Genomic DNA, 24,156 nt, shown 5'->3' on the forward strand with positions numbered 1-24,156 from the left:
TATACCCCCATCTATTTTGGGAAGGATAGTCTAGGTTTTGTGCAACAATAATTGAAGCCTGGGAGATCTGGATTCATTCACTGCTGAGCTTGAACAAATAAACATGTTACAACACAATGGGAATAACTCCATCTCCCTGTACCTCAGTTTCCCATTAGTAAAATGGAAATAATGTCCTTGTGTTTGTCTTATTGGCTCAGATCAGAAAGGCTCCAAAACAGGGGCTATCCCTCACTATGTGCCTGTACACTGCTGAGCACGATGGTGCTACAACATCAGCCTGGCCCATGTGGCATCACCACAGTATAGTTATTGACCACAAAAACATTGCGTTCATTCTTTTGTTCTTATCTACATCATTATTTGGTTTCTTTTTAAGCTACAATAGGCTCTCTCTCTCTCATCTTCCAAACTATACAACTACCAAACCACTCTGCTGCTACTCTGCTCCCCTTTGCCAGCTACTGTTTGCCAGACATTACAGACCTCACCAGCTTGGATAAAGTACTTCCCACTGGCTTCACAGGAAGAGATTCAAGCATCCCTCAGCACTTTAGAAACAGATCATGTTTAACCGGCAATAAAAATTCTGGCCTGACTAGGTCTTGAGTCCTGGAGCAGCACACAGGTGCTATCATCCAGCAGAGTATACCAGATTCAGCCCTAGCACAAGCAGGAATCTTCCACTGACTGCCCTATTTCATAAGCCTGGGCCAACAAAAGACAAAATTCCCTTCCCTATTGTTCTTCACTAGAGTCAGAGAAACCCTTCCTTAATGGAATCCAGCTTCAGGGAACTTCTAGGATTCTGAACAGGAAGAAAATGCAACTACATGAACATCATTGTAATGGAGCAGGTCATGGCAAGCGCACTGCATACATATGTCAGCATAATGCAGCCTACGCCTGACTTCCATCTTCTGTAAAACCCCAGCGAAGCCATGAAGTTTGTTAAGGGTTCAAATGAAGGCATTAACTCCACATCTCCATCCCTCTATTCTATTGTATTTATTTTGATCTAGAGTCAGGAAGTTCACACAGGAAAAACATAGCACCCACCAGTTCATGGGTTCTCCACACTATATATGCAGGACCTCCTGGAAGCTACCCATCAAGGCTGAAAGTCTCTGGAGGCCTCTCACTAGATGCTGGTGTTTGCTGCTCTGGCCTGGAGCTAGCATAAGGACTCCTGTGTCACAGTAGCATAGCATTCTGCCTGCAGCAGAACCCCTGAAATGCATGAAAAATAGAGAATAGCTAGAACTTTTGGAATTAAATCTCTGAACTCAGAAGAGGGTTGCGTTTGGGGCCTGGAGCAAATATGCAAAACGTTTTATCTGAGATGGTTTGTACATTCCTGATGCTCCCCACCCAAAGGTCTTCAAATCACTCTAATGGGGAAAGAGACATCAGGAAAAAGGAGAAAGCAAAAATCAAACATGGGCACAAAAAACACCCCAAAAAACAGCCCCACAATGGAACATTCAAAGATTCCCTACTCAATGCTCAACAAATAATGCTAGTTCAGCTCAGAAATGAGTGTCTATTAGCAGATAAATTTACAGAGTATGTCTGTCTAGCGCACAGTAGCTATGAAGACTGCCAGACTGACTACCCTCCCACCTCACATATGTATGCAGTGCCACAAAACCACTGGTCCTAGCAGAGGAATTCCTGATTTATATCAATGCAAAGGAAAGGAGAATCAGTCCCAGAGTGCCCAAGTGACTCTAGAGAGGCGGATGAGAAGAAAAAATCTCCCAAGGTTGTACTTGCACAAATACAGCCAGTTTATAGGCAATACACAAAGATAGAGGCAACGCATTTGGCTGAGATAGACCTCCTTGGTTTTCTCCAGAGTCCCCTGACCTGGTCTGTAACTGAATGTCTCAGAGAAACTGTGCCAGATTCATGCCCTTGTGTGCACAGTACAAAGTCCCCTTGGCACACAAGTTACACACATTCTGGAAAAATAAAAGGAGTGGATAAAGAATGGAGCAGTTTTTGCCTTGACAGCTCACCAAGCATACCCTGGCATCTGGCTAAGCAGGCTGGCTCAAGCTGTCACTCTCTTGCCAACAAGACAGTGACTGACAGATTAGATCAGACACACGGATGATGGGCTGGGACATCTTGAAGGCCCGTCTCAAACCGCCTGCTTATTTCTATTTGTAGCATTAATCTCCAGTGACAGAGGGGGCCCCAGTGTGACTAAGCCAGCTGTGCAGTGCCAGTAAATAGGACAACATGCCATATGTTCTAAGTGGAGTTTGATCTCAGGAGCAGGACAAAACTGAATCTATGGAGAGGCAAGGTGTCCCCATTAAAAAACAAAAATAAAACCTCAGTCACCTGAGAAGGAAGGCTGGATTTCACTGTATGATGACGGAATGGATGCCAGGAAGGAAAATAAAATTTAAAAAGCACCAGGGGAAGACAAGGGCTTAGACTGTTCCTTTGAGAGACGGCAGGGGTGTAATTCACCAAGAGACATTGTATCCCAACGAGCACCACAAGAAAAGGCTTGTACTGAGCAATGGTCACGAAGGGTCAACTTCTGCTCAGGCCGCATCATGAGCAGGTATCAGCCAGCTTTGGTGCTCACTTGGTCTCTACACAGATACTTTGTCTCCACATACTCTGTCTCCACATTCCAGTTTGATCTCCGTTTGATCTACAGCTCACCTATTTTGACCCTAGCTCCTCCATCTTCCCTGGTGGCACAGATACCCAGTGCTCCTGCCACAAAGCTGTGAATCAGGATAGAATAATAAGCTCATTTATGAAAGAAACACATATCCAAAGGAACAAAGAGCAAAATAAATCACTACAAAGCTCTGTAAGCTGATTTATTCATTCAACAGGTTTTCTTTGACTTTAGGCTTCTCTGACTGGTATCCAAACAATGTCATAATAAAAAAAAAAACAGGACAACCAGCACCTCCTTTCAAAAGCTTTGTTACATTTTGTCTTTTCAACACCAGGAGGTGAAGTTACCATATTTACTCAAATAAAGATGAGATTTTCCCCTCTAATCAATGTGAGGGAAGAAAGCTCCACATGTTACATTCACATACAATGTATTTAATGAGATTTCCTTGTCTATCATTAAACTGCTGCCAAAAGCAGCACATATTCAATAACGGAAACCAACTATGAAGTTGATTAAATTTAGTCAACACTGAATGTAACTATAAAACACATGACCCATATTAAGCAAACATGATGATTTTTTTTTTTTGCAAAAGTCTGTCACTCTCTCTATATAGAGCCATGTGTTTTATAGTTATGCTGAGTACATACAAATCTGTCTCATGACCAGTATGGTTCACTCGACAGTCCAAACCACATCCTTACAATCACACCATTTTCATACCTATTACAATAACCACACTGTGCACCCACGCATCCATGTTCCCATCACCATCACCTTTAACAGTCACAATCACACGGGGGACTGCCTCAGTGCCCTGCCTCCCTTTCTTCCCCCTCCCAATTCCCCACCTGCTTTTCCAGTCCTTTCATTTATCATTGTAAATCGCCATTGTCACCATCATTGTCTCCACCATCATTGTTCTCTCTGGTGGTGGTCCCACCTCTGAACAGTCTGCGCCAGTCCTTTCTCTTCCATATGATCTGTGTCATTTCCTCCCCATCATCTTCAACTATCTTTATGTAGTACTCCTGCATCTCACTTAGTCCCATTTTGACACAGTCCTCAACCGAGAGGTTTGTGTGTCTTTATGAGCAGGTTCCTGGCCTTCTACAAGCTGTTCCTGAAGCAGGAGATGAACTGGTCAAAGCGGGCTGCTGGGGTTCCCTGCTGCTTGGTCAAGTGACAGAATGGCACTGCCTCACTTGTCAGGGTCTTGACCCCTGCCAGGAGGAGTATGATTACTCTCCTCCACACCTCCTTGGTAAGTGGGCAGTACCAGAAGAGGTGATCTATTGTTTCCATCTTCCACCACCAGGTATCTGAGAGGCAGTTTGATGGGCCTCTCCGCCCCTCTCCGTTTTTCCATGCCCACATGGGGAGTGGCTGGTGGGGTACCTGCCAATTCAAATCCCTTTGGTGCTAAAAAATGCTTGATCTTAGCCAAAAGGCTGAGAAGATGAAGGAAACCTACTCTTTTTTTTTTTTTGCAAAAATATTTATTTCTATATATAAAATGCCACAAAGATAGGTTAGTACAGCCCATCTAAATTAAGATATATGGTAATGCCTATTGTACTCAGTCCCCCTCAGCACCGATCCTTTTTCAAGTCACCATGAGCCACTACATTGAATACATTTGGCTTCCTCTTCACTCCCACAGCTGAGCTGCAACGTCCTTTCCCATTTCCAATGATTCCTGTTTCTTCACCAGCCTTCAATGTCTGGCAAACATCACCACATGGGGCCCCAAACAGTTCACTCAGCATCTTTCTGTTGCCTCCTCTCTCAGCCTGTTGCATAGGATAAGTGTGGCCCTGCCCCCCCATGAGGTGGAGCTGGAACATGTTACCCTGTGCCTCATCTGCATAAGTTTTTGGAGGATCCCAAGACTCATGCCAAGACTACCCAGTTCCAGTCATCAGTGGATTAATTAGCATAAGGATCCTTTGGTGGGGGGTGGGAAGGGGAAAGCGAGGGGGACGGTCTGGAGTACACAAAAATACTGAGCAGTGCTGACCTGTGGGGTTGCCATGGCTTGTAGCGCTGTTGACTCTGCTGGGGTCCAGTCCAATGAGCTTAGTAAATCATGAGCCTTTTGGCTTTGGGACTAAACATCATGCATAGGTGCAAAAGTGATGCTTAAAAGTGTGTTTATGGAATACCTGTGCTAAAACTTACAGCAGTTTCAAAAAAAGTAAAAATGTATCAATTTTGGATAAACTAAATCTATGACTACCTGTACTAAATTTGCCTACATGCAAATTACTACAGGTATGTTTCAATATGTTTATTTCAGGGGCAGTGTTTTCAAATCTGCCCTTTACTTCCATTTGCTAAGGGAGAGTGGGGTCTGATGGTAATGGGGGGTGGGGGTAAGGGGAGCTTTCTAACTCTCCATCCTTCTCCTCCAATGTATTTTCCCTGCTGTAACAATGGGGGGGGGAGGGGGGAAAACATTAAGACAAACCTCCAAGAATTGATTCTATACCCAGAAAGTTATAACAAACTTATAATTAGGTTCTATGTATGGAAATGTATATTTTTTATTCAGGGTTGCCTTATATTATATATTTGAGTAAATATAGATAGCTAGGGAGGGAAGAGACAAGGATGGGAGAGATGGAACCCAAAACTAGCAAGTAACCATCCTGATAGATTCACAGGGCTTTTTAAAACTGAAAATAAGGGAACAGGAGATGCTAATGAAGCCCTAACATGCCTCATCACTCCCATGTACTGCTTATCATGGCACAGTAGATGGAGGTCTTAGAAAAAGTATGTTCCTTAATTGCATTCCAAAGTACTTAGAGATCCTTTGTTGGGCAGATGGCACCAAAGTGCACAGTAGTAGCCAGATTCTTGGAGGTTCACCTTTTGTGGAGTTTGTTCATGGCTGTTATTGCCATCCTCACTCAAGTCTCCCCAAGACTTTCAGATAACCCTCTACAGCAAGGAAGTGGTAAGTTTTCCAACTGCACTGCCTTCATGCTGAGGGTATCCCAAACTTGTCTGTGTGGCAACGAAAGAGGTAGGAAGGGAGGACTTTGGCTGTCACAAGAATTAATCTTTTCGTTTTCAAAATGGCCCAGAAATCTCTCAGCTGGCATTTTCGTTCATGACTATGTGCCAGTGTAGGGTGTAATACATAGCTTAAAGGAACAGCTTGCTGTGCGCACATAAACAAACTGGCAGACTCATGTTGCCTCTGCTTTGCAGTAGGAGTTAACAAGGCACCAGGCTTTGAAAAGCTTTTATAAAACCTTTCATTTACATAATGAATCAGCTGATTATCTTCAACATAAAATGGAACCACTTTCAGTGGCCTGATGGCATGAAAGAATGGAGGAGGAGAGGGGAAACATCATGTATCTATAGATAAAGAATCCCTCACTAGAGGAGGAAGAACAAAAATAACAGAGGGACAAGGCAGCAAGGGTAGGCAAGGAGCCCAGGTCCAACTACTAGAAAACAAGAGACTCTTCCTGTAATTAGGTGAAAATTTTCAGTTGTTGTGCTTCAAGATCAGAACTGAGATCCATTTACTAGACCAGCAAGGGGGAAATCCAAGAACCAAAATTAGTGCAGATGATTCTCTCTCGTGTCCTTGTTAAGGCCTGGCTCAGCACTCAGTGCTGGCTATAGAAGCCTTTCAGCTGGCTTTAATGAACTCAAGACTTGTGCTGGAATCATTGGGCAGTGAAAACATCCAGTGCTGAATAACAATGGAACTCCCTTCAGATGCTTCAGTGACTTGCAGGCTGCAGTCCATTTTTGGAGCAAAGATGTAGAAGCCTCAAGAGGATAACGGCTAGTGACCACTGTATAAAAAAGCCATTTAAAAGGGGAAAAGGGTTGATCTTGCCCATCTCCACTTTTCTTTTGGAAGGGTAGTCTGCCAATGTGCCCCCTGGAGGGGGAGAGCAGGCAGAAGAGAAGAAACTTCAGCAAAAAGAACTTTCAGTTACAAGGCTGAGAGGTGGTGTTTTGTTATAGTCAAGAAGTTTACACTCTACCACCACCACCAGAGCCAACCACTGAATAAACATGTCAGGCATTTATTTTCTCAGTCTCCACAGGAATTGCCAGGAGTGCCAAAATATAATCCTTTCTAAACTCTTGCAAATGAAACTCTGGGTGATCATTAAGCACTCCCACAAAGGATGTGAACTTTAGAAGCAAAACTTCACAGTATAATACTCTGTGCTGGATTAAGAAGCGAAAATGAAAGGGTTCTCATGTGGGTAAGGCACTGGACAAGAGGTAAAAAAAATGGTGTACAGCACTACATGATTCAGGATAGGTCTTCAGTCCAGAGGTACAATTGCTGCTCCTGTAGATCTACCCGAGGTAGCTTTAAATTAGTTGCAACACAAACCTAGAAGCTAAGTACTTGGGTAGCCAATCTGTTGCAGGTAGACTAGTATTGGCACCAGAGCTGGCTAGCTCAAACATGAGCTTCAGTCACAGCAGCAGCTGTTGTACAGATGTGCCATAGGTTCACATTCAAAAGGAACTCCAACAATTAAGGCTTGATATTTAAAGGTATTTAAGCATGTAAAGGTGCAGAAAGATACCTAGCAGGATTTACCAAAACCACCTATGCAGCCAGCTTTGAAATCCCATTAGCAACTACAGCTCATGTAGACATGCTCAAACTGGCTTTAAACTAGCTATGAATAAGAACAACAATAATTCAGAAGCTGATTCAGCATGGTATTATATTCTCTTTATGTTGATTTTTTTTTTTGAGGGAAAATAACCTTTAATTTTAGGATCACATCAATAAACTGCCTGAGACAATGGGAAGGATGAAGAGAGGAAGGGTTGAATAGCAGGAAAATAAAACAAAAAAAGGCACTTGATGGGATGAGTCAGACTCTGGCCTCTGTGTCAGATGCACAATTAGTCCTCCCCTTGCAGGCTGCTTGGTTTGGTGCTGTGTTTGACAGACAAATCAATCCTCTCCCTCTTCTAAACACTGTCTAATGAATAAATCAGCAAGGTCACCAATGTCACTGCCTCGCCCCATCTCTGCCAACCAGCCTCAGCTGGACCTGCTGCCTGGCTCCACATATTGCCATTCCAATAGCATCAGAATACTCTTGGACATGGGGTATAATGGCTATAACGGGGGTGGGGGAACCCCTCTCCAATACAACTCCTGGGTGCTGTACTTGGCTCTCCTACTGAACTGGATGCCACTTCGCCAGCAAGTCACTTAAGCTTTCTGGAAGGCGTTACACTCCCCTCTGCATGGGTGAACACTCCACCTGTGCTAAAGATCAGCATTGTCAGCTTGCCAAACAGAATGAAATGTGGGCCTTTACTGTTTGCTGATGGGCTGTACGAGTCTCCTGGCCAAAAGGCTCATTATGACCTATAACTTGCCTTCACACACCACATTCCCAGTTTTGCAGAAATAGGCAACAAAAATTGACAAACCCCCATATTCCAAAAGGGACTCCTGCATTTCTGGAAAAGGGGATTTCACTCCAAAATAGCCGTCTTCTGCTAAACTCTGACCCTCTTAATGTTCTATTTTCCTCCCAACCTGCCTCCACTCTGTTCTTCTGTTTAGCCACCTATTGGACCCAGTCCAACACATAGATTGCAAGTGCCCTTGTGCAGGGATTCTTCTCTGTCACTTGTTGACAGATTCCCTGGCACAAGCTGAGCCTCAGTTTTGACTAGAAAGCCTAAGTGCTAGAACAATATAAAACAAGTTACAAGAATGATCCTGTTCCAATCCTGTTCCAATTTAGGTGCCCTAAATTGACTAATGCAATAATATTTTGCAAAGCACCAAGCATATGTTAAGTATTTTCAAGACAGCTCTGAAGACAAGATCCATGCCCCACATCACTCAGTCTAAACAAAGAAGGGAGGGTATTTAAATGAAAAAGTAGTACGAGGTAGCAGGCAGTTGGGCCTTACGTGCATCTGGATGCACTGACAGAGGCCCTTGGCAAAACGGACTATTAGAAACCTATTTTGCCCAGTTTAGGTGAAGGTCAGTTTGCTTCCCCAATCTCTCATGGGAGGTCCCTAGCCACTGGATAATGCCACATTGTCCCTGACTTGTCAGTAAGATTCATTTATTTAAAAGACAAAAATTGTTCTTCACGAGTTGATCCAGTTGCAGGAAATTTCCCCAAGGAGTATTTGCCCCCAGCAAGGCCTGACCCTCCCTTCCCAACTTCTCCAGATTACACAGCTCCCATGTACTTTCCTCACTCCTGCTTCTTCCCCTGTGCTGCCGAGTGCCTCTGGAGAAAAATCCCAACAAACACCAATAATGTGATGGCAGTATTTTAACAAGGCCATGTATGTGCAGAATATGCTCCCAGAACTGAAGGGTAAGTAATATCAGAATGGGTTCCTATGCTTTCCCATCTGAAGAAAGGCACTCTCTCAGAGAAGTTATCCAAAAAAGAAGTGTCAGAGCCAACATTTGGGGGGGGGGGGGGGGGGGGAATATCCTAGCAAGTGCCAAAGAAGGGAAGGGCAAGGGATTGGCAGATTAGGTCAAGGAACAGACTTGCCTCCAAAAGGGCATTGGCAGAGGCTTTAGGAGACTGGGATACATTTCTGTGGAGCACAAAACAGCAAACCCAGCTGGGATTATGGAAACCTGGTGACTCCATAATAGAAGTCACCACTGCCACATACTAGCTCCTAGATCAAAGGCCAAGGACAAAATGAGCCATGGAAAAGCCCAACCCAAACCTTATCATCTCTTCCTTCATCAACTTCCTCTCTCTCCCAGGATTATGTTCTTAGCTTTCTCCACAAGGCTGTGCCCTGCCTACAGCTGAGGCACAATTCTTTTTGCCTTTGCCCTGTGCCCCATTCAGCCCTCTGCTTCCCACCACCTTCCTCTCCCCACCCATGTCTTTGTACTGCACTATGTATGGAGGACCCTCTATCTACCCTGAACCATGCACCTTCTTACTCCTCTCTGCTTTCCACCCCTAAACTGTGAGCTCTTGAGGACCCATGTTTATTATGCTCTATGGTCACCTTTAGTGATACAGGACTGGATGGAGAGGCAATGCAGGAAAGTTCATACCGCAGTCAATCATGTTGCAGCTTCTACAGCCACAAGCAGAGGTCCACACGTCAACACTAATATTGTGTGTGCATGTAAATCCTTGGGCCAGAAAAGCAGCCAGTCTCAGGAATAGAAACAATACCATGAAAGAAGAAGAACTGCAGAAGAACTTGCAGAAGGCAAGGGGGATAGCAGAGGTCAGAGGAAGAGTATGGATCACCAGAAGCAGAACGGGGGCTCACAGGAGTTAACCAGGGGATCCAAGAGCTGAGGAGAGTTGTGTGGGGCCTAACAGAAGAGCAGAGGCAGGAGGGACCCTGCTGGAGTCCTATAACAGTATTCCCCTGTAGCAGTGGTTTTCAAACTGTTCTGCACAACAGCAGGATTCCCAAGTAGGTCATCAGGGGTTCTGCAAAGAGATCGGGATAATGGTGAAAAGGGCCAGGAGGCAGTGTGCCACCATTGCGGGGCTGGGTCGCCTCACTTTGTATCAGCTCTCACAGCCCATGGAGCCAAAGGCAGCAGTAGCAGTGATACAAAAGGGTTCCATGATTTCAGGAAGTTTGAAAAACACTGCTCCACAGGATTTTAAACCCACTCTCCGCAGTTCTATTTCATTCCTTCCATGGATGAACTGCGAAAATAGTCACCCTCTTCTGAGGCAATTCATATTGCAGGACAAAGGGCCACAAAGCACATTATAGCAGTGGTTCCCAACCTGCGGACTGGCACAGGAGTAGGATGGGGCACTTGGAGCCGGTTGCCTCCCTCTAGGGGCTGCACTGCCACCCAGCTTTAACCTCACACATGACTGCCAGTGGCAGCAGCCGCTTACCCAGGCAGACAGATGGCGGTCCAAGCGGGGTGCTTGTGCCACACCCGGCAGCCAACCCTTTGCGGCCATGCCCCAGTGGTTGGGAACCTCTGTGTTATAGAAGTTTTTAAGACTGATCTAGAGTGTCTTGCCACACTCTCTGGAGGTGCTTATCGCTCTTCTTTGATTCCACAACCGGAAAAATATACAACTGCTGCCCCTGCCCCACGTCAGAACACCTGAAACTCTGGTCCTAGCAGTGCTTCCCATAACCAGGAAACAGGGAGAAGCCAATGGTTTATGGAGTCTGCTGGCAACCTCATTTTACCTTTCACCATAGCACTGTATTGTCCCAGGCTGAAGAGACTGATAGATCTGTAACACTGGATAGGTTTGATAGAACATGACCTCATCTTTCCTGCTAGAAGAGTGGTGCTCAGCCTATCTAGCCACACAGGTCAGCTTTTGAGCCAGATCAATCATTGGGTTGATTCACAGGTGCAGCCCCCAGTACTCTCAAATCTGGTCCCAGGCTCCAGCCCAGGCCCATGGGCTAGATGACATGCTCTGCAGGCTGTAGGCTGAGCACCACTGATGTGGAACTTTCATTTGCAGTTTAGCTTCTTTGTGACTAAATGAAATGAATATTCCAATCACTTTCCTCCATCACAGACCATTTCAGCACAATTAAACCATTTCCATTCAGGACTGGGATGTGCTAAAATAGGTCTTTATAAGTGATAGCTGGTTCTCCCCTTAACAATGGGCAAGCTATTGCCCACACTGTAAAGAAAAGGCCTGAGTTTTGAACACACTAGGGAAAATAAAGACCAAATCTCCAAGAAGATCCATGTGATAACAACAGACAACTTGCCATTCAGCCATCAGTACTCGTATCATTGCAAGGACTGTTCTGTGCCATGCAGCTCTAATATTCATAAGACCGCTGGGCTGCATAACAAGTTCAACTGCTTGTTTCCATCAAACTGATAGAAACTGTCACAATTGCAATCAGAAGCAACCACTGTACCGTGCTAGTATGAATCACCAAAATGCAGCCACCTCTGGGGTGGGGGGAAGGGAGAGAAAATGGTGCACTATTCACAGCCCTTCATAGTTTACAGGCAGGAAATGAAAAATGCTGTCTCCAGTTGAAACTGCAGAGGGAATTAAAGGAGGGAAGAATGAACCAAATTCCTCTGGTGCAACTCTATTAAAGTCAATGGAGTTGAAGCAGGCCTGAATTTGACCCAATGTCATTAATACTGAAGTTGGAAATTGTGCAAGGTGCCCTTGATCTTCTGAAAAGCACTAGATAATATTTAAGGACCACATATGCTGCAGGCCTTGGTTCCATGGCTTATCTGAAAGGTGACCCACTCCCATTTGTTTTCTTCTTCCCCACTGGAATAGCAGGGGCAGGGCTAAATGACAGAGTAGAGCAAGGGGGCTGGGGAGGGATGGACCACAGGACTTTGTCTCCGTGTTACAACTAGCATCACACCTCAACCACAAGCAGCAAAAGACCAAGGCTTACAGGCAAGAAACTGCCTGCCTTCCATTATCAGCGCTCTTTTGGCTTGGAGGGCCAGTGCTGTACACCCTGCCATGGTGACTGAGGAGTTAATTTTGTGCTCGCTTCAGCAAGCAAAGATACACAAAAGCTGTTTTGTTTTGGTTGGGTTTTTTTTGGGGGGGGGGGGGGGTTGTTTTTTTTAATTTGAGTGAGCATCATACCTCCCCCCCACCCAAATCTTTCTCTCTCCCTCGTGGTATTTTGTACGTGTGGGTACCGAGTGGCTGGTTGGGCTGTAAATCCAGCACTAAGACACTAAATTCGAGCTTAGTAAAAACACACATCCTTTGTCAGGGAGTGTGCGAACCCAGGGCTCTGCAGACAGCAGGGCTATTAAAGGCTGCTGTCAGAACAGCTTTATTTGACTGCATTGGCTTTTGCAGATATGAGTGAAACGGAATTTACAACTGCTTGCGAGTGCCACCAGCGCTCCTCAGCTTGGGAATATGAGGCTGTTGCTGCAGCCACTGCCTTCCAGGGCGATCACCTCCGTCAGTGCAGAGATATAGGGCACGTGATTGCCAGACCAATTACACAGTATCAACTCCAAACAGAGGCTTTTGTCTAGGAGCAGGCTAAGTTTGATAGGTTTTGCAGAGATCTGTGCCTTTCTCTGCTCCGTCAGCAGACAGAGAGCTGTACTGGAACCACCCCAGGGTTGAGTTCTTGAGGGAGATGCACCACCACTGCAGGTGTAATCCTGCAGCCCTCACTCATGCAAGTAGCTTTGCGGATGTTAGCAGGACTGCCCTGGATTCAGAGTCTCCAGGGCCATGGGACAGGAAGCTCATGCTGATGGAGGTTAGGAGGGAGGCAGACAGCCCCAGTATGACACAAAGGAGAACAGATGATGACAAAAGACAGCAAGAAAGAAAGGAACTAGGAGGGGAAGTGTGCAGGAGAACAGGAATTAAAAAAAAAACCAAAAACAAGAGGCAGGACAGAAATAAGTAAAAAAAGAGAAGGAAGTCTCTCCTAGGGAGGAGAAGCCCTGTCAAGTAGGTAGGAAACACCATTTGTAGGGATCCAAGTGGGATGCTAGAAAGGGGAAGGAGTGGATGGAGGAAGGGGAAAGAGTTCTAGGCTTAGCTCCCCATTCATCTCTGTTAGATCAGTCTTCACCCCATGAGATGGGCGTGTCAGGAGACAGCAAATGCCACCAAAACTGTTGGCCAGTGCCACCAAGGACAGAGGCGCAGACTGGCCCCATCTCCTGCTTTTGGGGAGAGGAACAACTCCCAAGCAATCCTGCCCCTGCTGCCATTATTCTAGGATCTGGGGACCAAAAAGGCAACATCTCTACTGGGAGAGTCTCCTGCAGGAGACCTGGAGACAGGCCAGGCCAGTCCAGTCACCTCCCCTTAGAGCTCTGGGCAAATGATCTTGCCCATACTCATAACCAGAGGTTCTGCCAAGCTGCTCAAAGGAACCTAGACTTGCTACTGACACTGGGATTTGCCACTTCCAGTGACCCACTAGCTCCCTTAAAGGGACTTCCCTCCATTTCATTTTGCTCAGTGAACAAGACTGGAAAATTCTGCCCTCCTATCTGGAGAATCTAAAGGAAAAAACAACTTTTGCTCACCCACAAAGACATGCTCAAGCTCTGTGCTGCCCTTAGGCTTCATTTTCAGGACAGTTAAAGAGCTCTGAATTTATTCTTGCATCACCCTGGGACATTAGCATATGATAATATTGCAAGCTATATTAGTACAAGCTACATTAATACGACATCCTGGTGGAATGGGCGCAGTATTCCATCACTGCCTCAACATGGTTTCCCCAGCCCATGAAACACAGAGCCAGGGCCAACCTACTCCAACAGAGAAATGCTGACAATTACCTCTAATAGGACTTTGGCCATATAAAGTCCCATCTAAATGTCAAGTATGATGGTCAGGGGCCCCAAAATGGTTCTTTGCATACTATTAGCAAGCAGATGGCAGTGACTAAGATGACATCCAGGCCTCTTCTCCCATGGGATGAGAAGTAAAGAAGCCACAAAGAGAGGGAGATGCTAAAGTGGAGACAAAAGTGGGAAGCAGAGGTCTGCAGTGGTGTGGCCTGTGCTCCGCAGACTTGTCATTCAGACCCACTCTCAAGAAGCACGGTAGTAAATCCCAGTGCCACACAGCTAAGCATCCTCCAGGACAAAGTGAAGTTTCTCTTCAGCCTTGCAAGCTGAGCAATAAGTCAGGCTGGCTTGGCACCCACAGCCACTCTCTCTATCACGATAGCAGCCCCGAATCCAACAGCAGAGCCAAACAATGCAAGTGCACTGGCATCATGTTTGCACAACACTGCCAGCCATGGAGGGACACAAGTTTCAAAGAGACAGAAGTGTAATGTAGGAAGCCACTTCACAGAAGCTCCTTAAGGTATTCCCAGGAGTGACCTACTGCCAAGCCACCAGTGCTACCATACAGCAGCTGAATGCCACTGCGTAAGTGCCACCTTTCTTTCAAAATGAAGAGTATTTTTCCAGTGGAGGGGCCTTTCTGAAAACCATAGGGCAGGCAGCCCTCCAAGCTGTTTTCTGAGGCCCGAGGTGCTGCGACAGGAAACGAAAGTAAACACTGTACTTTTGTTTGGGGAGGGGGTGTGATGTGATACTGCTTCCTGTGAGGTCTTTGAATATGGCTCGCTGGCCCACTGGGTGATAAAAAGTTCATGATCTGGCCCCACATTCAAAAAGGTTGGGCACCCCTGCCATAGGGCAAGGGTTGGCAATGTTTTTGGGCAGAGTGCCAAAAATGCCTGCAACCTCAACTTGTAAGATTGTTGGTATACCAGCGATGGATGGCAGGGGAGATGCGAGGGGCCCAAACTTTGTTGTGGCAGCGCAGCCCTGGCCCTTTCCCCGCTGTCCACCCCAGAAGTGCACGTGCCAAGCAAAATGCCTTTGCATGCCATGCTCTGACACCCATACTGGGGGAAATCACTTACCCCTGCCATAGGTCTTTAGCATGCAGAAATCAAATTGGTATGGTCCAGGAGCAGCAGGACTGAAAGAATGGAATAAGCACTCTACTTCTGGCCCAATTTGGGAAAGAGGTATTGTAAGGACAGAAGAGTGCACACCTCATCTGGGTTCAAACCACACCCAACCCATGCTGGGATAAGACAATGGTTACACTTATAGGTAGGCTTCCAGCCTAGAAGCTTTACTGAATGTGCTTTCCCATCACGCAGTCTTAAAAAGTTGCCCCAGAGTTCTTAATATCCAGTTCCCTATAAGATTAATTGGAATTGAGCATTAAAACTTGTAAGCAGCTTTGAATATTTCAGTGACTACTGAGCTTCACTGCATTAAAACTCAGGCTTTTAATGCCCAGGGACACAATTCAGGAAGGTTCCTGGGCCCATGATGGCCTCTGTGAAGGTAGACAGGCAAAGTGCACTACTTACACCCTGTTGTTCAGGGTCCATTTGCCCCAAACCCCCAGGAATCCCTTTATCCTGGAGCGGTAACCGATTCTGAGGCAAAAGGATGCCTCTCTTTGAGGGTGCCGCATGTAAGGAGGAAGGTGTATTGGTACTACACACTGCGTTTGTGTGGCATTCCACAACAGGGTTTTCTTTGCATAGTAACATGCAAAAGCACACTGCATGTGCAGCCTGGGAACTCCCAAACATTTCTTGCCCTGCTATTTTGCTTTCTTTTTTGCCAAGCAGGCCCAGGCAATGCTCTCTCATGGGGACCCTGACAGGCCCAGAATAACCTCATACCATTCCCTCCCCAGACCACACCCCACTCCCTGCTTCTGAGTCAAGAAGCTACAGCTTGTTGAGACAACTAGCAGGATGCAGCCATCCTCTTTGCTGCAGCCTGCCTACACACGCTACTAAGTCCTGCCGGCTACAGATAATGAATGCAGTCAGCTGCTAGGAGCCTTCTTCATTGCTTCCTTTAGCAAGTCAGACCCTGGATCAGCATGGATAGAAGGGTGCTGTCTGCATTAGTGACACATTCTTGAGTGTGCGCAGCAAACCTACCCTTCATGCAAGTCTCACAAGGCCCCAGCACGGTGGAGGCGGAAATGGAAGCAGGGGAAGAAGGAGCTCCAGGCACTTTGGATTATCATTTTTTTAAAAATGCAAAGTTACTTAATGCCCCATTCAGCACGCCATGGCTGTGCAGTGGGTATGGGGCACATCCCTAAATACTGGGCAGAGCAACCTCCTTCCTATGCCATCCCCTATGAATTGCATAGAGCATCCTCTCTGCATCGTAGCCCCATAGACTGTGGCAGATGCAGCCCCTGTAGGAACACTGATTTGCAGTGGGTGGGTCCCCTCCACTGACTGGCCCTACAGGTCATCCAGGGAACCCTTTTTTCTGCAACAGCCTTATGGGAAACAATGTCACAGGTCTTCAAGGCAGCAACAACACTTAGTGGTTTAAACAAGCTTTGGTCAAGCACAATCTGCAACTTGAAGGCCAAACAACAAAACTTCAGCCTAAGCTTCCACAGGACTGTGAAAGCTAGAGCTGCACCAGAGATATATACACAGAATACTTCCCAAACCTAATGCCTTAGAAAAAAAGATACCAGGCATTTAAAAAAAAAAAAAAAAAAAAAAAAAGAAGAAAAGAAAAAAAAAGTGAAAGCTAAGATTCATCAGAAAGTTCAATGCCTCATCCCCACCCTTACCCAAGGAAGAAGATGGAACTAGCAGGCGTGTGCGCTAAGAATGAAGCACCGGGCTGCCCTGTGCTGGGGAGCAGGTCTCTGGAGTCACCTGGATTCATCCCCATCAGCTGTTCGAGGAACACCACTCACTGCTGCAGCAAGCCCCGCAAGTGGGCCAGGCACGCTTCCCTTTACAGCCCATGGGCTCAGTGTTGGAGAGTTAATATTGCATGTAGCACTTCTTATTGGACTCAGAATCTCACTGGGTGAAAAGACATTGCAGCCAACACACAGGGCCCAGCATTCATTTTGCTTTTCCTCATCTCAAGGACTCCTTTCTGTTTCCAGTAGGGAGGGAGGGAAAGTGTAAGGAAGAGGAGGGCATTGCACAATCAGATAGGGGGACTCCCTCAGCCCCAGCCTCTTTATAACTTGCTATCTTCCCTCCTCCTCATGATACTCAGGTATATTTTCCCCAGCACTTTCAAATCTGACCAGAAATTTTTCGGATACCAAACAGCTCCCTCTGCTGGAAACTTGCAGCCTCACATGACACGAGCAAGCTAGAAAGGTGCTGTCTCAGCAGGAAGGCTTAAGGAAGAAAAGGGATCTGTTAAAATATCTGCTAAAAATAGCTGATGACAGGAGAAGGGGCCTGCTGGCTACAGGCTGTCCTCAGGCAGTAGAGCAAGGGAGAAGATGAAACCCAGCTGATGCCTGCGAGGAGCCCAGGAACCGCACGGGAGCTAGCATGATCTTCAGCTGCTAATTAACTTGGTGTTGCTTGGGAGAAGCCACTATTAATACCAAGGAAATTCAATCTTTGGGCAGCTCACATACCAGTTCTCTCCCCCTTTGTGCTTCCACATGGCTAACATGGTGGTGAATGGTAACTGTGTTGTGACATGCACCCTACCAGCCACTCAGTCACCAGACACTGTATGCACAGGTCAGAGGGCGAAGCCAGTTCCAAAGGCCTCCTGAGACACAGAGCTCCTCCATGGCAGAGGAGTTCAGAAATCTAATGATTTCCCCTGCCGGGATGCAGTTGTGCACTGCATGGCCCCACAAAGCTGGCAGCAGTTTCTCCCAAGTGGCACTGGGTTAATTAGCATCTCTATGTTCTATGATTACAGGCTTTTAAATGGTCACATCCAGGTGGCCAGAAGATATAAATATTAACTGCTAGACATCAGAGGCATTCAAACACCTCCCCTGAAGAGCAGGCCCTATGTGCTACTTCTCAAGCCATGAGTCTGCCTATTTTCAGACTTTGCTTCTCCCTTCTTCCTAAACACCTCTATGTACACAGGATGCATCAACACACATCTACTGCTAAGCCTAGTACCTTTCTGATAAGCCAGGGTCTAGCGTGAGGCCTTTCTTCCAGGCCTCATAAAAGTTCCCACAGGAGGGACTGTGGTTACTTTGTGCCTCAGCTTCCAGGCACAGTACTGTGCCAGGCACCTACAACACTGCATCCAAGCAGCAGTATACAGGGACACAGTAAAAGGGGGAAACTGGTATGTATGTCTAAAAGGAACCCAACCCCTGGCACCTAGCCAAGCAGACAAAGGAACTTGCGGGGATCTGGGCAAATAATCATTCTCAGACACTTTAAGGAGGACTTTTCCCTTATTTGCCCTTGGACACCTTATGCCCTACATCATTCTTACAGCACAAAGGAGGGAGGGAACTTCTGAAGAAAGGCACAAATGCTCCAGTAAAACATGTTTGACCAGCCTCTTGACTGGGATTTCCAAAGGAGCCAAGGAGTTAGGTACACAATTCCCAATCCAAATCTCAGTGCCATATAAACTCCCTTTAGTGTCTTAGAAAACCCCAATCCTCAGGAAGACAGAAACCTTCAAGACCAAGTCAGAAAGTAATGGGCACAAAGATTTACAGACCAGGGGGATACACAATCACAAGCATTAAAGACAAAAAACTTGCATAAATACTGCCTCAGTATCACAAAGCAAAAGGAAACAAAAGCAGGCACTGTAATCTGAATTATCAGAGCTTTGGGGATGCCATGCTATAGGCAAGAAAAGTTGTACAGAGAGCAGGTACCCAGCACAGCTAGTAAAAACAGCTGACAATCAATGAAAACCATCATCTTCAGCATGCAATTCTACAACTCAGGGCTAATTTTCACTCTGAAATTGTGCCTCTGGGTTCAAGTCCTATGTCAAGAACTTTTCCTCAGACAAAGACTGTATTCTCATAGATAACAACTACTAGATGACAGATACATACCCTAAAGGTGAACTAAAACAGTTATTTTATTTAGCTGTGACCTCACAGAGCCATTTCCATCACCCCAAACCACATACTGCTACATCAAAATAGTTCAAATAAGATCAGAATGAGTTAGCCACAACTAATTTGGGTCCCCTATGAACATGTAATTCCCCTGGACCTATTCCTAAACTCCCCAACACCTTGTATCATTATTTCCACTTGAGCAGAGGGGTGTCAGGTGCTGCTGTTCAGTTCCATTAGTACTCCACAACTACTGTGAGCAAGTGAGAGCAAATCCACAAGGTGAAAGGCAATGCAGAAATCAAGATCCTTAACTTGAGCAGAGTTAGTTACAGCAGCATGAGTGAGAAGACCTCTAGGTTCCAAACATCAAGTTTGTCTATCTGGAGTGACAGGAACAAACCTTCACATCCAGGCACGCAGGAATTTGCGCTTCAAGATTCATGCAAGAATGAGGCAAGAGTGAACCCTGGTGTCAAATGAGATCCTGAGAGCAGGCAGTTCAGTGGAAAGAGAATTCACCCTGTAAGTGGAAGGATGGAATACTGCATCTAAGTACGTGGGCATAGGCAACTGGTGCTGCCATAGTCGGGGGGGGGGGGGGGGGGAGCACATGCCCCCACAGCAACCAGTTAGCGACCAGGGGGTCCCCCCGCAGCCATTCCTGCTGAGCAGGGGGATCTCCCGTGGCTGATCTCACTGACCGGAGGTGGGGTACAGCCACTTACAGGATTTGCAGCCGCTTCTGGGAGCACAATGGCACTCCAATCCCTGGCCGGTGCTTGCAGGAGAGGCACTGGCGCTTCTGCCCATCACTTAAGTGGCAAGTGTGGCCGGTCAGGGGGAGGGGTAAGCACCCCCATGCACCTGCTACATGTCACCACTCTACATGGGAAAGGTAAAGCTGCAGAAGGGGAAAGCAAGGTAGTAGCAACAGGTGGGTAGGCACAGAGCAGTGACCTTGTGTGCACCTTGCCAATCACAGAGTAGAGCTTCCAAATGGTTTCCTTAAAAGGACAGGAAAGACAAATTGGAGTGATGGTGAGGAAAGAGCAGGAGGGGGATTTTCTGTAGCCCCTAAATGTGTCCAGTAATATTCATCTTCACACAGAAAAAAGAAAATGAATGCAGAATATTTGGAGTGTGTTTTCACTGAACAGGCTCTGACCTGGGTTTAGCCCAAGCCCCACTACTGTTCACACAGAAGAACCTCCAAGCCATATTTGCAAGTTCCTTAAAAGCAAACTAGCATGCTCAGATGGGGACATGGATTACAACCCAGCCTCTGCATTACCTCAACCTGAAATCTACCCATTTTGCAGTTTAGCGCTCACAGTTTGCAAGGCTAGGGAGAGAAGTTACACATAAACCAGTTTAAGTGATCAGAAACTGGTTTAAACCTGTAACAGAACAGAAACTCAGTACACATGAAACTGGTTTAAGATAAGTCTGGTTGAATGTAGTATCAGACTTAACAGATTTGGGTCAAACCAGTTTATGTAACTTCTGTCCCCAACCCCTTCCTGGTTCAAGATAAATCACAGTCCCCCAGCATCCCAGCATGCTTTCCAGCCCTGGACTGGGTTGTCTGCTCCAGAGAGCAGGGCTGGCCCTGCCCCTCTGCTCTCTAGGCTGGAGCAGTGAGAGCTGACTGACAAAGGGGGTGGGCAAGCCCAACTGGGGATGCAGCCCAGTTTAGGGGGGTGGGGTAGTCCCCCCTCAAACCACAGCTGGGGCCTGGGGCCAGTGGGGGGGGGGGGGGGAGTTAAATACCCCTCCCTTTGCTCAAACTCACTGTTGGCTTCAATGGTGGACTACAAATCCTAGAAGTACCTGGAAACAAGAAGAGGAAGCAATGAGCAACCCTGCAGGGTCCTGTTGATGTAATTCTGGACTACAAATCCCACAGACCTTGGAGACAGAAGGAAGAAGTGAACATACAGCTAGAGAGCCATACTCTAGCACCCCCAGGCTTCTGGCTCAAGCCACTGCAGGAAATCAGCCACATGCCTGCATCAAAGGTAAATGTCTGTTCTCTTCCGTTTCAGTTTAATATGTGCAGTTTAGATTAACCTGTAAAGACCAAATCAATTCTGCCTCGGACTTTTTGACTGTCTGCACCCAACCCAAGTGCCTTCCCACGGTCCCCCTGAAAGGGCTGGCAAGTTCTCCCATAATCAGTACAATTCTTGACTATGCAAGATAGTTGCAGTATATCAGCATGTATAGGTTATGTCCCCAGATGCTCACACACACACTGCTAAGTGCAGAAACAGTGAGAACATAACACCACAAATAAGACTTAACAGTGGGACAAGACTAATTTGGGTGCAATCAGCTGGGTTCTCTGTAACATGGGTATAGCCATAGGCTATTTTTTCACTGGGAAGCAAGATGTGTTCTTAACTCATGTAAATATGTCTTCACTAGGGTTCTAACATGCCATAGCTGTAGTTTTAACCCAGTTAGCCATTGGAGGTAAATAGCAAGGTATTCAAACCCAGCTAACATGAGCTCAACTGCAACTCCTTTGTCTTGAATAACATAGGTTAGAAGTAGGCCTTTGAAACTCTTACTTTAATACTGAGAGATGAAAAGACACTTGCCATCAGCTTTAGCAGGAGAAGAGCGAAGCCAGTAGTGAAACTCCCACCAGGTTAAGTGGGAGCAGTGTTAGGCCATACCTCAATAGCTTTGATAAATATCACAGCTTCATTTATGGGGAAAGCTCACATCTTCCATTTAGGATTCTCCCCAGTTCTACCTGCCCATTATAAAACTGGCCAGCAAACACCCTTTTCACTCCCGCAGCCCAACACTCTGATTACAGAGAACTAAGAGTAGAGAATTAAAGACAAAAAAAGTAATTTCCTTCTGACACTTACACAGCTGGGTTCTAGCCCAGCATATCCTATGAAGGAACATAGAATAACCCTTGTATATAACTACAACTATAATAAGCCCAATTCATCCCTCCATTGACTTTAATGGTGGTAGGCATGGGACTTAATGGAACCACTGGGTTTAAACTTGCTCTCAGATATGTGCCCTGGTCTCCCAAAGCCAATGGAAGCTACTCTCGTCTCTCCAAGGAAAATTTTGTCCAACTATATTTAAGGATTTAACATTTCAATTTACTTATTGAATACAGGCCACAGCCCCACAAAAGCAAAGAAAATCAGAAAGAAAAAAATATTCCAAAATTACTGCAAAATAGCAAAGTACACCCTCTTCTCCCATCAAAGCACATATATTTACAATGCAATCAGCATTGGTGTTGATTAATATAAAAGAAGAAGCAATATTTGCCAAAGCACCTGCATTTATGATATGTATAGACCTATAAACAGTCTGTAACCATAGCAATAAGATACAGTGCAAGAATTCCCTAGTCCTCTAGCCACGGAACAAGTAAGAAGCATCAGATAGTATCAACAGAAGTAGGCATACCAACAGCATGGGCATAAAGAGATAACAGGAACACAGTCTAGAGTCCCAGCTGAGAGGTCTACAACAGCAAGGATCAGTGAAAAACATATGAAAAGATACAGTCCCCTGAGTCAGATACTGATGAATTCAACAAATGCCTTTATGGGCTTTGTTTTATAGCATTTTCCATGACCGTTCTTTTGCCGTCATGCATGCCTGTCAGCTCTGGTACAGCCCACTCATTGATGTACACGTTCCTGCAAATGCAGTGTGAGGTATTCAGCTTAAAGTATCATTAACACAGACCACAGCCCCTCTCCACACAAGGTATCTGATTAATTTAGGAACACATCTGTGGTGGATATCCTGCTTACCCACTGTCCTGCAAACTTAAACACCTAACAGCTCACATTCCAATGAGCAGATTTTTAAAAAAGATGCCCATTTTCAGTATGAAAGCATTGGAGCATAGAGGTCACAAAGTCACATTTAGAGTTCAGCACTGCAAGTCAGGGCTGCAAGTTGTTCCAAATAGCAATGACCCAGCTATACTGCTGGAATAGACCATATTGGGCAGGTAAAAAACACGCAGGGGAGGAAACATATTTTTAAAACATTCATTTTTGAGCTGCTTATACAGCACAAAGAGCTCAATCAATGAGACACTGAGCACATAAAATCACAATTCACCAAAGGCATTGCGTTAAACTCAGCCTCACCTTTTAGGTTCAAGCAATAAGGGACATGACCTTGCTTTGAGGCTCATCTTGGGACTCAGGCTCTTCATACAGACTGCACAAAAAGTGAGTCAGCCACACTAAATGTACAAAAAACACCATCACACACCAAGAGGAAAGAGCAGAATTCATCTGGTTGAAGGTTATAGCCTTTGGGTGAAACCCAGCCTAATACAGACAGCACTTACATTTCACCTAAACCCCTTTTCTGAGCTTTTCATGTGTAGCTAGGCCTTGCCCTAATCCTCTGCCCAGTCACACATATGACCCTTTTACAGAGAAAACCAAGTTTTTCTTTTTCTATTCCCCCTCTCCATTAGATGAAATGACGGAATCATTTTACTCCATGGGGACTAAATTGCAAACTGGCCACCTGAAGAGAATTTTATCCTTCAACTAACAATCCTGCTCCCACTCCAATCAATAGCGGGGGCTTAGAGGACCAACAATATCCAGAGCAAACCTTCTCCTGCAGTCCTTGTTCTGACAAACAGAAAAGATCTTACCAAGAACCCATTTTCCCTGAAAGGCAATGAAGACTTGGTTGTCTCCTAAGACATCACAGAGGAGCAGATCTCAGCTGCTGTGAATACTCACAGTTGATTGGAGTCAGCTGATGATCTTCCCTAGCATCTCCTAGACAGGAAAAGTGCCATGCTCCAGGGCTGTGTCAATCAACAAGCTGAAGGCAACTAAAGCAGGATATGAAAAAGAGTATTGTGGATCGACTAACCCCAAAGAACTGGTTTCTAGCAAGCCATGATATTAGCAATTTTCTTTTATTAAAGCAATAATGGTGCATAGTAACTTCTAATAGAGAACTAGACAACTAATAGACAACTATATTAAATGTAATATTTATTGAATGTAATAATTACTGCATATACTTTTCATGATTTGACTGTTCCTTAGACACTGCTTGCCCCTACCCACAAAAGGTAGCTATTTTATTCCCATTTTAGAGGTGGGAAAATTGAGGCAAGCAATTTAGCTG

General features: G+C 45.8%; 1 long non-coding RNA gene across 5 annotated transcripts in view; it reads right to left on the reverse strand.

Moving 5' to 3' along the window:
• The window catches only part of LOC106738191 (uncharacterized), an 85,735-nt gene extending 61,987 nt beyond the window's left edge, over positions 1-23,748 (reverse strand). The window contains exon 1 of one of the 5 annotated variants that reach the window (XR_009455602.1): positions 23,669-23,748. This is a non-coding gene — a long non-coding RNA (uncharacterized LOC106738191). Of the gene's footprint in view, positions 1-23,144; positions 23,588-23,625 lie in introns of those variants that run through there. The other 4 variants (XR_009455601.1, XR_009455603.1, XR_009455600.1 and 1 more) reach the window with 4 other exon arrangements.
• Between the last annotated feature and the right edge of the window lie 408 nt (positions 23,749-24,156).

Source organism: Alligator mississippiensis, chromosome 11 (assembly GCF_030867095.1).
Source record: "Alligator mississippiensis isolate rAllMis1 chromosome 11, rAllMis1, whole genome shotgun sequence".
NCBI classification, from domain to species: domain Eukaryota; kingdom Metazoa; phylum Chordata; order Crocodylia; family Alligatoridae; genus Alligator; species Alligator mississippiensis.